Below are 12022 nucleotides of genomic sequence, written 5' to 3' on the forward strand. Positions count from 1 at the left end.
AGACTGCAGTCTCATGCTTTATTCCTTACAAAATATAATGTACATACACTGTATATATAATGTTGATCGTTTATTTTTAAGCAATTTAATTTTCCAAAGTAAATTCCTTTTTTTTTAAAAGTATATATATTTTTAAATGAAATGTACCATAAACAGTTTAATTGCAATATTGTTACTGTTACTCTATTCTTTCTATCCCAGTAATAATGGTACTGTTTATAAAAGAAGTACTCATTAAAGGGAATCTTTGCCCATTTTCAAACGGCATTGTGTCGTTTCTCTGGCTTTTCTAACCAAAAAAAGAAAGTTACCCTCTCATCCCCTAGCTTCCCATCTTCTTTGTTCATAATGATATGTATTCCTGTTATACATACCAAGTAAGAGTTTTATTGGTTCCACAACTGTTGAATTGGCATCATCTGAGGCGTACCCAAACATCTTTTTACAGCACATTATACAACTAATAAGTGGATTATCCCTGTACGAAGAGCTGGAGAAGTACTGTGCTGCCAACGAGAGTGAGAGTTTAGTGCCTCGTGCCTCCAGGCGACTTAGAATCACATCGTAGAGAATCCTCTATTTGATAGACAGAGGCAATTTCTTCGGTCGATTTGGTCTCTTGACACCAATTTTCTTTATAATTGACAATTTCTTAATGCACCATGATCGTTGGATGCTGCCTAAGTTCTTATGTCTCTGTGGGTAACAGACAGAAATAGGAGGTGTGCGTTTGAGGGTGAGAGATATGTCAGCATATTCTATTTTTTTGCCTTTCCGACTTCTTTATACATGCAGTAATTAGTCACAAAGGAGAAACCTGTCTCCCCCATTGGGGATAACTGGCTTATTCAATTGCACGTCTTGGTAGAAGGTGTCACTCCCTCAGTGATTTGGCTCCTCAGCAGTCCCAGTCTCAATACATGGACTTTAAAAGATGGGATACCTGTGATCACCAGGCAGCACATAGGGGACAATATTTCTCCTTCAATTAGGCCCCTAGGTAGCTGGACAAAAGCCACATTTCTCAAAACACCGCAGCTCCTGAAAGATGCTTTTAGTGCCAGACAAAATGAAAATACACACCACAGTCCAGGTTGTTGGCAGATTAACGGCAGAGGAGATCAGCTCTGCATTAATCTTGCATCTCACTTATTACTTTTCGTAGGCTGAGAAGAACAAATGTTGACATTTTTAATCCGAGCCAGCCAGCAGAAATAGAGGATAGTGACCGGATACGGAGAACACTCTTATCTCTTTCAAATACACCAATTACATGGAAGGAGGAGCAGAGACGGTCTGTTTCCGTCCGACTAGCGGCATATCACACGTTTTCCTGGCACTATATCCTGAGGCCTAACTCCTCTGTAGCTTCGGCCTCCTACTGTAGGTGTCAGCAGAACTTCAACCACTTTCAGCTTCAACCTTTCATGTTTGTGGAAAATATAACCCGGAATGTTCTCGAATAAGAAAAAAGGAATCATTTAAACTAGTAGCGACGATATTATTTCAACCTTCTGCATGATTGAGCAATTAAATAGTGTAATGAGAGCACACCTGAGTTTAGAACACTCATTAACAGTTTGAAGGCAGTGAGATGTCTCATTTGGATCCCAGGGTTCACATCTGATGATTAATGTCAGTTCCTCTGCCTGCTGTCTTGTTATGCCCTCTCATCTATTACACACGCATGAACTACAGTGACCTCTTTCTAGTTTCTCTTGCACTAGTTTTACATCAACTTGGAACTTAACTCACACTGCAGAAAAGTATGTGATTCATCTTTTTTTCATCGTGTCCTTTTTTAGCCTCACTCTAACACCCTGCTCCTCCAGAGCCAAAGTGGAAACCTCACTTGCTTTTAATGCCGCAACACTTTCCTGGATCTTCAGCCATTCAAACCCAAAAAGAACCCTTCTGCTTCAACTACTACAGCATGGTTCTCTAGCTTTGCTGTTTCAATTTATATATTCTGCATACAATGTGGCTCTGTTTGGTAATGAGTATTTAACCTCAGCTAGAACCCGGAGCCTTAATATTATGAAATAGGTATTATATTTCAAAATTGAAAGCAAAATTATTTTCCTTTGTCCTTTTCAAAGAATAAAACCCATGTAAGCCCCCGGCATTACAACTGATTAAATTGTCCAAACATATCAGAATACTGCAAAAAATCACTACATGGGGTTTGGGTCTGCACAAACGCAACAACACTAACTGTGATTTATGAGGCAAAAACTCAATGGTGATGTTTGCGGGAATTTGCCATCTGCTCCGATGTGAGCCTGTGTGTCGAGATGTTAACTACATTTCCTTAATGTAGACAGTGCCGTCGTTATCTCCATAGCAACTGTAGCCTCTCTTTGTCAGGAGCTTTCAGGTTGTGGAGGAAGCAGACTGTGAGAGGAAGAGCGCAGCAGTCTAATGAGGCAGTAGAGAGAAGGAAGAGAATGAGAGGTAAACGGTTAATACAGAGGACGGACTTTGTCCATGATCCCCTGTTAATCTGGAGTCAGTTATTCCTGGCTTGTTACCATGGGAACAGGAGGATGCTATCTAGGTGTGTTGCTACGTTGCTAAGGGTTTGCATCATTACAACGATACAACACAAAATTCACCTTTTCAATTCGACAGTGGAAAAAAGTATGTGTAACCCACATGGGGCACACAGGGGGATATCATATCAAAGAGTAAATTCACACCAAATGAAACAGGGCAGAAAACCGCTGCTGCACTGCTCTGTATGAGTCCTAACTAATAAGTAAATGTACTGAGCATTAGTCACAGCACAAATTGATGTCCTGTTAGTAGTGATTTAATGCTTTGCTGGCTCCAAGTTAAGAAACTGATTCCCCAAGCACGGGTTAGTCTTAGCTTCTCCATCACATTCAGCTTTGATGTTAATGTCTCTATCCGAAATCCTTACTGACTTACACAACTCTACTACATGATATGTTTACTAAAGAACCCATTTTCCTTTAGGCAAAACCAAATGGACGTTATGAGTTTTATTAAAAGATGAATTTCTGTATGTAGCGTGTACATGCTTTTGTGTACATTTTGGCTTGCACTCCTGTGTGCGGTCTGCATTGTAAATTCCCTGCAGAGGTGAATGGATGACAAAATGTGTGTCTCTTTAGCTGCTCTCTGAGGCCCTATGCAGATGTGGAAAACCAGGGCACACAGCAAAATTGCGCAGGATCTGGCAAAAGCTGATATTCCAGCACAGAGTTCACAAATACCAGAACCAGCAGACAGAATAGATGAATAACACTGAATCTGTTTGCTACATATTGCATCTCCCCAGGCAGTGATTAAATGTAACCCTTTGCTGCAAACAACAACTGAAACTACATATTTTTACATTTTATGTGTAGGTCATTTAATTGGATGATGAACACAATTATTTCCTTTGTCAATACAGCGGGCGCCCAGTTAGTTGTGGTTTATTAATACAAAGCCTTTTTATGGCCATATGTTTGTCTCTGAATATAATACAGATGAATGGTGATGTTAAAGGGCTTTCTGACTTCTCCCCCTCTGCTAGTCTTCAACTTGTATCCATTACCAGACTGCATATATCCCTCACCTCACATAAAGAGTATTAAAGGACAGAGTGGGAGGAAGCATATTATACGGACAGAGGAAAGACCTGAGCTAACAACACAGCAGGCACCTGCTAAAACAGGTGCCTGCTGTGGTGCTTAAAGCGAGGATCTCTCATCCAAGCTGTTTCCAGCATGACTCATCTTGAATAATCATTCTGACTCATCTTGAATAATCATCCTGACTCATCTTGAATAATCATCCCTCTCTCACATGGATGAAGAAAGATCCGGACAAAATCCATATAGTTGTTTAGCCCAGGTGTTAGAAGCTTAAAGATACGATAATGTATTTTCTCCTTGAAGAAAGAAATTGGATCCTGCCCTCCTCCCTGTCAACTGATCAAATCCAAATCCTCTGTCACTCAGCATAATGAGCCGAGCAATTTCAACCGCGTCCTCTACTGAGAATCTGAGAATACTGAGAATCAGGTTACGGCTTCCTGAAGAAGCAGCAGGCAGTAAATGCAGACAATTTGAAACAAACTGTGCAACGTGGTTTACTGATGGCTTGAAATCATCAATTGCTGTGTCTGTGAGCTGATCGATAACAGCTGAAAGTGTCAGACTGAACTGCACATAAGCTTCAGGAAGACAACAAAAGATGTAGAAATAAAGAATCCATAAACTGTTATCGTACGACCAATAGTTCCCAAGTGATGAGTGGAATAGTTGTGGTGTAGCAAACAACAGTGAAACAACTGAGGAAACTTCTATCACCCAGCTTCCCATTGATGTCTCTTCACTGAGCTGTTTTAGCCCTCAGCGTCAGCGCCTAAAGGTGCAATCAGTAATCAGTATTTTATGGGCTCTTCGCTCAAATTGACCGTAATTGATCAGCAGCGGTTCCCAAGTGTTGCTCATCAGTGTCACTCATCTGTTAAGTGTCTTCTCTAATTTCCAGCTGCCGTAGCAAAAAGAGCTGTGTAGAGTTGTTGGTGTTACTGGGCGTCCTTTCTGTTGTATGAATGCTAGTTTTTATTTGCAGGCAGTCATGTGCTTCTGTTTGTGCAGATTACTTTCTTGCATAGATACAACTTGTTATTGTTGAAATTCAACGGGGCTTGTAGGTTTCCTTCTCATTACAGTCTTCACACCAGGCTAAGTTTACCGGCTGCATGCCGAGCTTTTGATTTATTCAATATTGGAAAACAACACTGCTATTTATTCCACAAATAAAATCTTCTAGTATTACATGTATAAACAAAAGAAGAACATCGTATGTACTTGTATATTCTTACACATCACATATTTATATGAAAAACACAAAATACATTGTATATCTAATGACTCATATAGAATGTTATACAAAATCAAGTTTAAACATTTTACAGACACATACCTTAATCTCGGACATCAAGCTATATTACCAGAATAACCTTTCTTTACATTTATTTTTATTTTAGAAACCTTTAAAACAATCACACTGTAAAACATTTACACAATTCCACATTCACATTGCTCATGTGCATTTAAAGCTAGGGTGGGTGAGGATCTATGAGGATTTACGAACTGCTGTTGGGATAAACATTTCAACAAAAATAACAACAAAGGTTTTGGGAGAAAATAACTCCTAGCTTACCGTGCTACATTTCTAAACATGCTCATTGCTAATAATTGAGTATTTACTGCAACTGTGAACATCTTACAAATGGCTCTGTTGAGCTGCAGGCAGGAAGGAATCAAGCAGAGGATAATTTATTCCTCTGCTCGTCTAATTGAATCTCCTCTCTCAGCTGAAACCTGTGGCTGCCAGCCCAAGGTTAAGGCGGTGTTGATATGGCCCCTCTGCTCACTAACACTCTCTCACTACAGTCCCTTGCTATGAATTATTCACATGCAGAGTCACAGCTGAAAAGAGTCCAACGCAAGAGGAGATCAACTCTGCATTAAGCCACCGTATATATAACATGTTTTAAGAAAATCCTTTTGCAGAGCTTTTGCTTTAATTTGGTGTATTTTATTTTAAGAGCCTTATCTTCCAAATCTATCACAAAATATGTCGGGTTCAGACAGTTTAAAAGCCCAAACCCTCCGGTGTCAGATTGTAGTCGTGACATTGGTGAACGTTTTCCATCAGTTTCGTCCCTTACACACTACTGCAACCAAATAATAAGAATGCCAATGCCCCTCCAACTGTAACCAACATGATGGACCTAATTTCCTCGCTCAATTTACCCATCTCCCATGATGCAACAGGACAACAATTCTGCCAGCCACTGAGCAAGGGCTATCATTTTACAAAAATGATACGAAGGGCCAGATTGCTGAATAACACACACCAGTGGATTCATTTTTTTAAACATTACCTTGTGATGGAAGAACCTTGGTGCTTATAAAAGAGTAAAATGCTTAGACTGAAAATAAATATACAATGAAACGAACAACATATTGAAGTAGAGGTGTGTAAGCGGGAACCATCCGCATTTTGCTATATTCAGCAGATGTATTCAAACTTAGGGAGAAATTGAATGTAAAAACTGCCTTCAATGGAAAAAACCAGACAAAGAGAGAGAGAGACACAGTTATCCATAAAAGAGAAGTACAGTCTGACCTTGCTTTACTTATTCAGCTTTTATCACTTTTTGTCTCAATCTCTCTCGTTTTCTTTCACTAACAGTTTCCTTTGCTGAAAGGCATGAAGGGACAGTAAATGGAGATGATGAATAGACGGATGCTCAAAAGGAGGTGATAAGGTACATGGAGAAGTGGTTGTGCCATAACACCACAGAGGGAATGTTGATGAAAAATGATGAAAAGAAAGAGATGAATGGGAGAGTGGGGCAACATAAAGTACACAGCTGTTACTATAAAGTTTGCCCAGCGGAGAGTGGTCAGACTCTTTGAACTGCAAATCCCCAGGCTGGAAAATCAACAATCAGGCTTAGCAGTTCAGAGAGCTGCTTCAATACGGCCACGCTGAGAGACATGAAAACAAGATGGGAACCGAATATACAACTACACCTCTGCTTTAAAACACGCCCTTAAATGTTCCTGTTTTTATAAACAAGACAAGATTTAATTTATCAACTAAAGGTAGAGGAGTGCAAAGGGTCGGTACATTTCTTGAACAATTCTGGGTCAAGGGATGTTCGACTTAATGGGATATTGGGGAATTATGCAACATTTTTTTGTTGCATAATTCATACAATATAAGCATACAAAATAGTTGTATGCTTTGATGTGATATATATCTAAATATGTTTTTTAATATTTCAGGAAACCAGCAGATTTATAGTTTACCTTAAGCCCCAAGTTTGGTTCGTTCAGAATAGTTTGTAAGATATACTACTAAAATGTTACCAAGATATTAGCATAGTAAACATCTAGTATTGTAAAGATAAGAATAGACAAATAAATGTATACATCTGTTTAATAAAGAAAAATAACATCTGTTATTCGGTAAGGCTGAAACTAATACATATTTTCTCAATTTATCAAATCTTAATATCTTGAACCAGACAATATTCTAATTGCTGCAGCGCTAATTGATAACAATAATAAATGTCAGAGTAATGTACTGCAAATGTCTTTCATATTATTACAGTGTGCCATTAAACTGCTAAATGTACTTCTTTGTAAGTCAGTCAAAGCAGGCAGTAAGGCAGGGCAATGTCTCAAAGCCATGATTAACATCCATCACTCAACCTAAGGAAAAGCACATTACTATAGAGGACATAACAGCGGCTGTAACAATGGCAAACATGGAAATCTGGAGTACTACCACTGTGTAGAGTTCAGTGAGTTCAGGAGTGTGGTTCGCATTCAAAGCATTTCAGTCAAATATCATGCATCAGACCAGTGTTTGACTGAAGGGCAATATGACTATCATTTTCACAGATCTCAACACAAGGACACAGAAGTGCACTTCCCCTGAGCTTGATATCAAAACAAAAACATAACATCCCTGTAAATGTCTGTTATTCATTCATAATATTAATGGAAAATAACTACTATACAGTCTTATTAGAGAAAAAGAAGACTTGGTAAGAATCAACAATACTAGTTGAACTTTACTTTAATGTTAAATGAATGTAATTTATATCACATTGCTTTGCACAACATTAACCTAAGAACTGCCCGTCTTCAGAGATGTGAGATTTAGTCCCTTTTTATAATGGTTCTTCAATGTGAATATTTTCTTTCCAAAATCGTGTGTCTCGTCTTCGGTTTTCATGGATCCAATCCTCCAGAAGGGAAGGCTATAGATTCAAAGACTACTCATAAAGTTTATCATGACTCACACTGGATTTTATATTCAGGAAGTCATCTTTTCAGACGACAGCTGTCTCATTTTGGAAGACAAGTCTTACATTTAGAAAACCCATCCAAAGGTTCTGCTCATTTTCCCATCATTATAGCAGTAACGCCGTCATAGCCTCATGGTTAAGGAATTGAGTGGCACCCACACATGCATGCATCAGATGCATGATGAGCTTGTTTTTTTCTGAATGTGTAATCATGTTTTCCTCACAGCAAGCAGAGCGTATCTCTGGCGATGCGTCCCACTGAGGGACCTTTGAATTTTTTTCTTCTGGGCTGGCACGGCAATGCAGTGGAATCAGAAATACATCGAAGAAATTCATGTCATCAGTAAAGGCGTGGAAAACACATCAGGCTATTTGTATTTATTACTTTACTGAGAAGCAAACAATCACGTGTGTAGCAATATTAGCTGATATGAAATGACTCCTTAATCCTTTATAATACAAAATATACTTTTAATTTAATAACTTCTAAATCCATTATAGTGATACTTAAATCAATCCTAGCAAGAACACAAAGTCCACCACAGCAGCAGCAGCAGCAGCAGCTCACTGAACTGCCACTGAGTTCTGCCTTTATCTAATAATCATACACTTCACTATATGAATTATGTGAGTGTCTTTATATGACAACTGAAGTTCAAAGATTGAGAGCTTCACGCTAAAGTAGAAAATTATAATAATCTTTACCGAGCCTATCATTTCCTTTGTCATGTCGATGTGTTATTACTAGAATGGGAAGACTTGTTTGATTGACATGTTATTTAATTGTAATTCCTGTAAAGTTGAAATCACTCTGTTGCTTAGAAACAGAAAGCTGTGTGTGCCCTGAATAGCACATGGACTCCAGTGGCTGTGCACAATCTGAGAGATAATTCTACCAGTGTGAAAGGGAAAGGCTTTCAACTTAAATATTTTTAAAGAGTTGCGTCACAACTTATCACAAATTGAGTAAACCATGATGGGCAGAGTGTGACTAATACAATTATTGCTAGTAACATGAAAAAGATAGACACCTTTTTAAAGATAGCCTTCACCTGTGACTAATTACCACAGTCGTTGACATAGTGTGGGTTTTCTTGTGGGTTAGGATTTGCTCATTACATCTTGCCTCTACACAAACTCTGTCCCCTCAGGGCAGACACGCTGACGGACTGCCAGCATAATTAGACCAGAGACTGTCCACACTTGTGCTTTACAAAGAACAAAACAAAAACTTTGACCTAAAGCAAGCAAAACATCTTGAAATATACATACAGTATGCTGTTTCTCCCCTTCAGTTGAAAGACTGAGTTCATGCAATTAGTAGCTTATTGTTAAATAATGTGAATGTGGAGGAGAAAAGAACAGGACAATCTAATTAGGTGTAAGCCTCAGGAAAGGGAGACCTGATTAGTGTGTCCTCTTCACGGAGAAAGAAGTCCAGCACGATTCTAAAGTGGTCACAGGTAATTTTGCATTACATTTCTCAGGGAAAGCTGTGAAAGGACTGAAATAGTCTGCAGATTTTCAGTGAAAGTTACACCCTATTAAAAGTTTGCTTCACCATAAGGCTTGTTTGATGTAAGCCATCTGTGAGAGTGTTCACAGTCATAGCGTTAGGATTCAAAGCGATTTTATACTGCACATTGCAAATACATCCCAAAACATAACATGGTCAAAAGAAAGTGATACAAGGGAAAGGTTAATTAGTGCAATAGATTATATCATATGCTTCCAGCCTCACTGCTGTTGTTACATACATTCAACTGAGTTTCAATACATCAACGCTTCACTTCTGTAGCTCTGCACAATTCATGAGAAACATAATCCTAGGGGAGCAATGTGAAATAAACGTCTATATTCTTCACAGAAGTTCCTCCCATTTTAGCACTTTTATGTTGTGCAAGTAGGCTGCAATAATAGCTTTTTTTTGTTTCACACAGTCTTAAAGCCTCTGGAGGGGCTCTTTGGGTTTATCCACTTGTATCTGTGCATTGGAAATGTGCACACATCCTCAGCATCAGGCTGTTTCATCCCATGAGTGGAGGGCTGCCAGTTTAAAATTGCTTGGGCCAATTACTTCTCCTCTTAAGTGTGGAACACTAACCAGCTTATCCAATTTGTCATCATTAAGAGCAAGCCAGGGATGGATGACAATGCCAGAAGACTGGTCTGTCTTGGTCACCACAGTATTACTTTCATTAGTATCAAAAACCCAGGAGAGAAACACTAACAACGATGGTAAACTTCCACTTATATTGCTCTAGTTCTGCACTACTAAGAAAGTTCTAGTTTGGGGTCTGCCCTCAGCTCTGCATGTCTGTGCTTTTGAAAATATCTGTTTCCCCTACTCGCATCTGCCGTCTCTTTTTCAGTTGGAAAGTATTAACTTAGTTGTATAAGTTGGAGAATACATGCAATTGCTTCTGCAAGTGACCCTACTGTATAGCCAATGTTCTCAGTTCTCTGATCCATCAAAGTCTAATTTCTTATTTCAGTGTGCCCCTGTTAACACCATTTTTTTTAAAAAGACCCCTGCTTGAGGGCAAAACCTGCGGATGTTTGCCTTCAATTAAATAGCTTCGCCTTTCATTTAAAATACACTAGTCAAACATAAGAGGGACTTCTAGAGGTCATTCGAGGCTTATCTGTTCTACAAAGTGATCAATATTTTATTTTAAAAAAAATTGAGTTAATAGTTGTATTGATGTTATTGTTGTAATAAGTACTTAGATTTGATTAGGTTGTTAGGTTGCACTGATCTTACTGGAGGGCTTTTTAAGTCCAGACTGAAGTATGTTTACGACTATTGGATGGTTTGCCATAAAATGTGTTCAGTATTAGTTCTAATAACTTTAATGACTCCTTGATGTTTCCTCTGATGCCAAAAACAGTACAAATCCTGCCAGCAGCAAGCTCTTACAAAACTAAGGATAGTCCCATCAGCCTTTGCTGTACTTTGAATGCTTACACGCTAAACTAAGGTGGAGAACATGGTAAATATTATAAGAAGAATAATAGCATTAGCATACATTTAGTACGAGCTGCTTTAGTCAAACTGTAGACTCGAGTCTAGTCTAAGCCTTGTTAGGGCCTGAGCACCGACAGTCAGAGCAGAGGACCTGTTGTAATCACTAGAATCATTATTATTATTGGCGCTATAAATATTTTGAAGGCCTTAACATTCAGCATTTTTTTGCATTTCTCAGGTGTCTTATTTCAACCAAATCCCCCTATAGTTGTAATCCGATCGAAATAAATCTGGTGCTAGTTATTCCCTAGTTCAAGCAAACAAAAGCATTAACTCTGGGCTTATCAGGTGAAATATCAAAATATTCTAAATCTGGTGTTAAGGTGCCCGATTTGGTACCGCCGAAATGACACTTCCAGTATGTTAGTTATTCCCTCGAGTAATAATGAGATTATATATGGATTTTACGGTCTGTTTATATTGGCAGACCCCAGATAAATATAGTATAATAAATGTGTACAATTACATTAATGTATAATATCTACAATAAATATATGAATCAACACATTTAAGATCAGAAATGTTTTCACAATAGCACTCTTAACAATTCCATTGTGATTTGTATAGTGACTGAGGGGTTATTAATTTAAAGGGATTGACTCAGGATAACATAAAACTGTATTAAACATTTATAGTCCATTAGATATTCCAGCAGTGCTTTAATGTTTTTCAAGAGGTACAAAGATCCCTAATTCACAGCTCAAGCAGCCGCAGGTAAAATTAAAGCTTCTTCTCTAAATGAGTCTTGGGGTGCGTTCAAACCGCACACAAAAGCTTTTTATAGTACTGCTATCGGCTGATGATGACATGAAATTTCCATAAAATCTTAATTGAAGAGACTTTGCTCTCATGTTGCAGTGTTTAATGAGTGTCGATAAGTGTGTTTATGGTGTTCTTGTTGTGGTATCTAATGATGTAAATAAATAACATACATATTATTAATGCACAGTAATGAACTTGTTTTATGGTATTATATTTAGATTAGGTAACATTACCCATTACTACATTAGACTTTCTGGGCTCTGTGTCAAAGACTGATTTGATCCAACCAGTTTTAGCTTAGTCATTTTGCAATTTTCCATAATAGCACTCTTATTAATCTCATTGTGATTTATATAGTGTAATTTAGAAGAGTGTGTGCG

At 38.2% G+C, this 12022-nt stretch overlaps 1 protein-coding gene across 1 annotated transcript in view; it reads left to right on the plus strand.

The window, feature by feature from the left end:
- The window catches only part of begain (brain-enriched guanylate kinase-associated), a 106749-nt gene that overhangs the window by 47640 nt on the left and 47087 nt on the right, over window positions 1-12022 (plus strand). The window lies entirely within an intron of this gene.

This window comes from Notothenia rossii (genome assembly GCF_949606895.1).
Source record: "Notothenia rossii genome assembly, chromosome: 7".
Taxonomy (NCBI): Eukaryota; Metazoa; Chordata; class Actinopteri; order Perciformes; family Nototheniidae; genus Notothenia; species Notothenia rossii.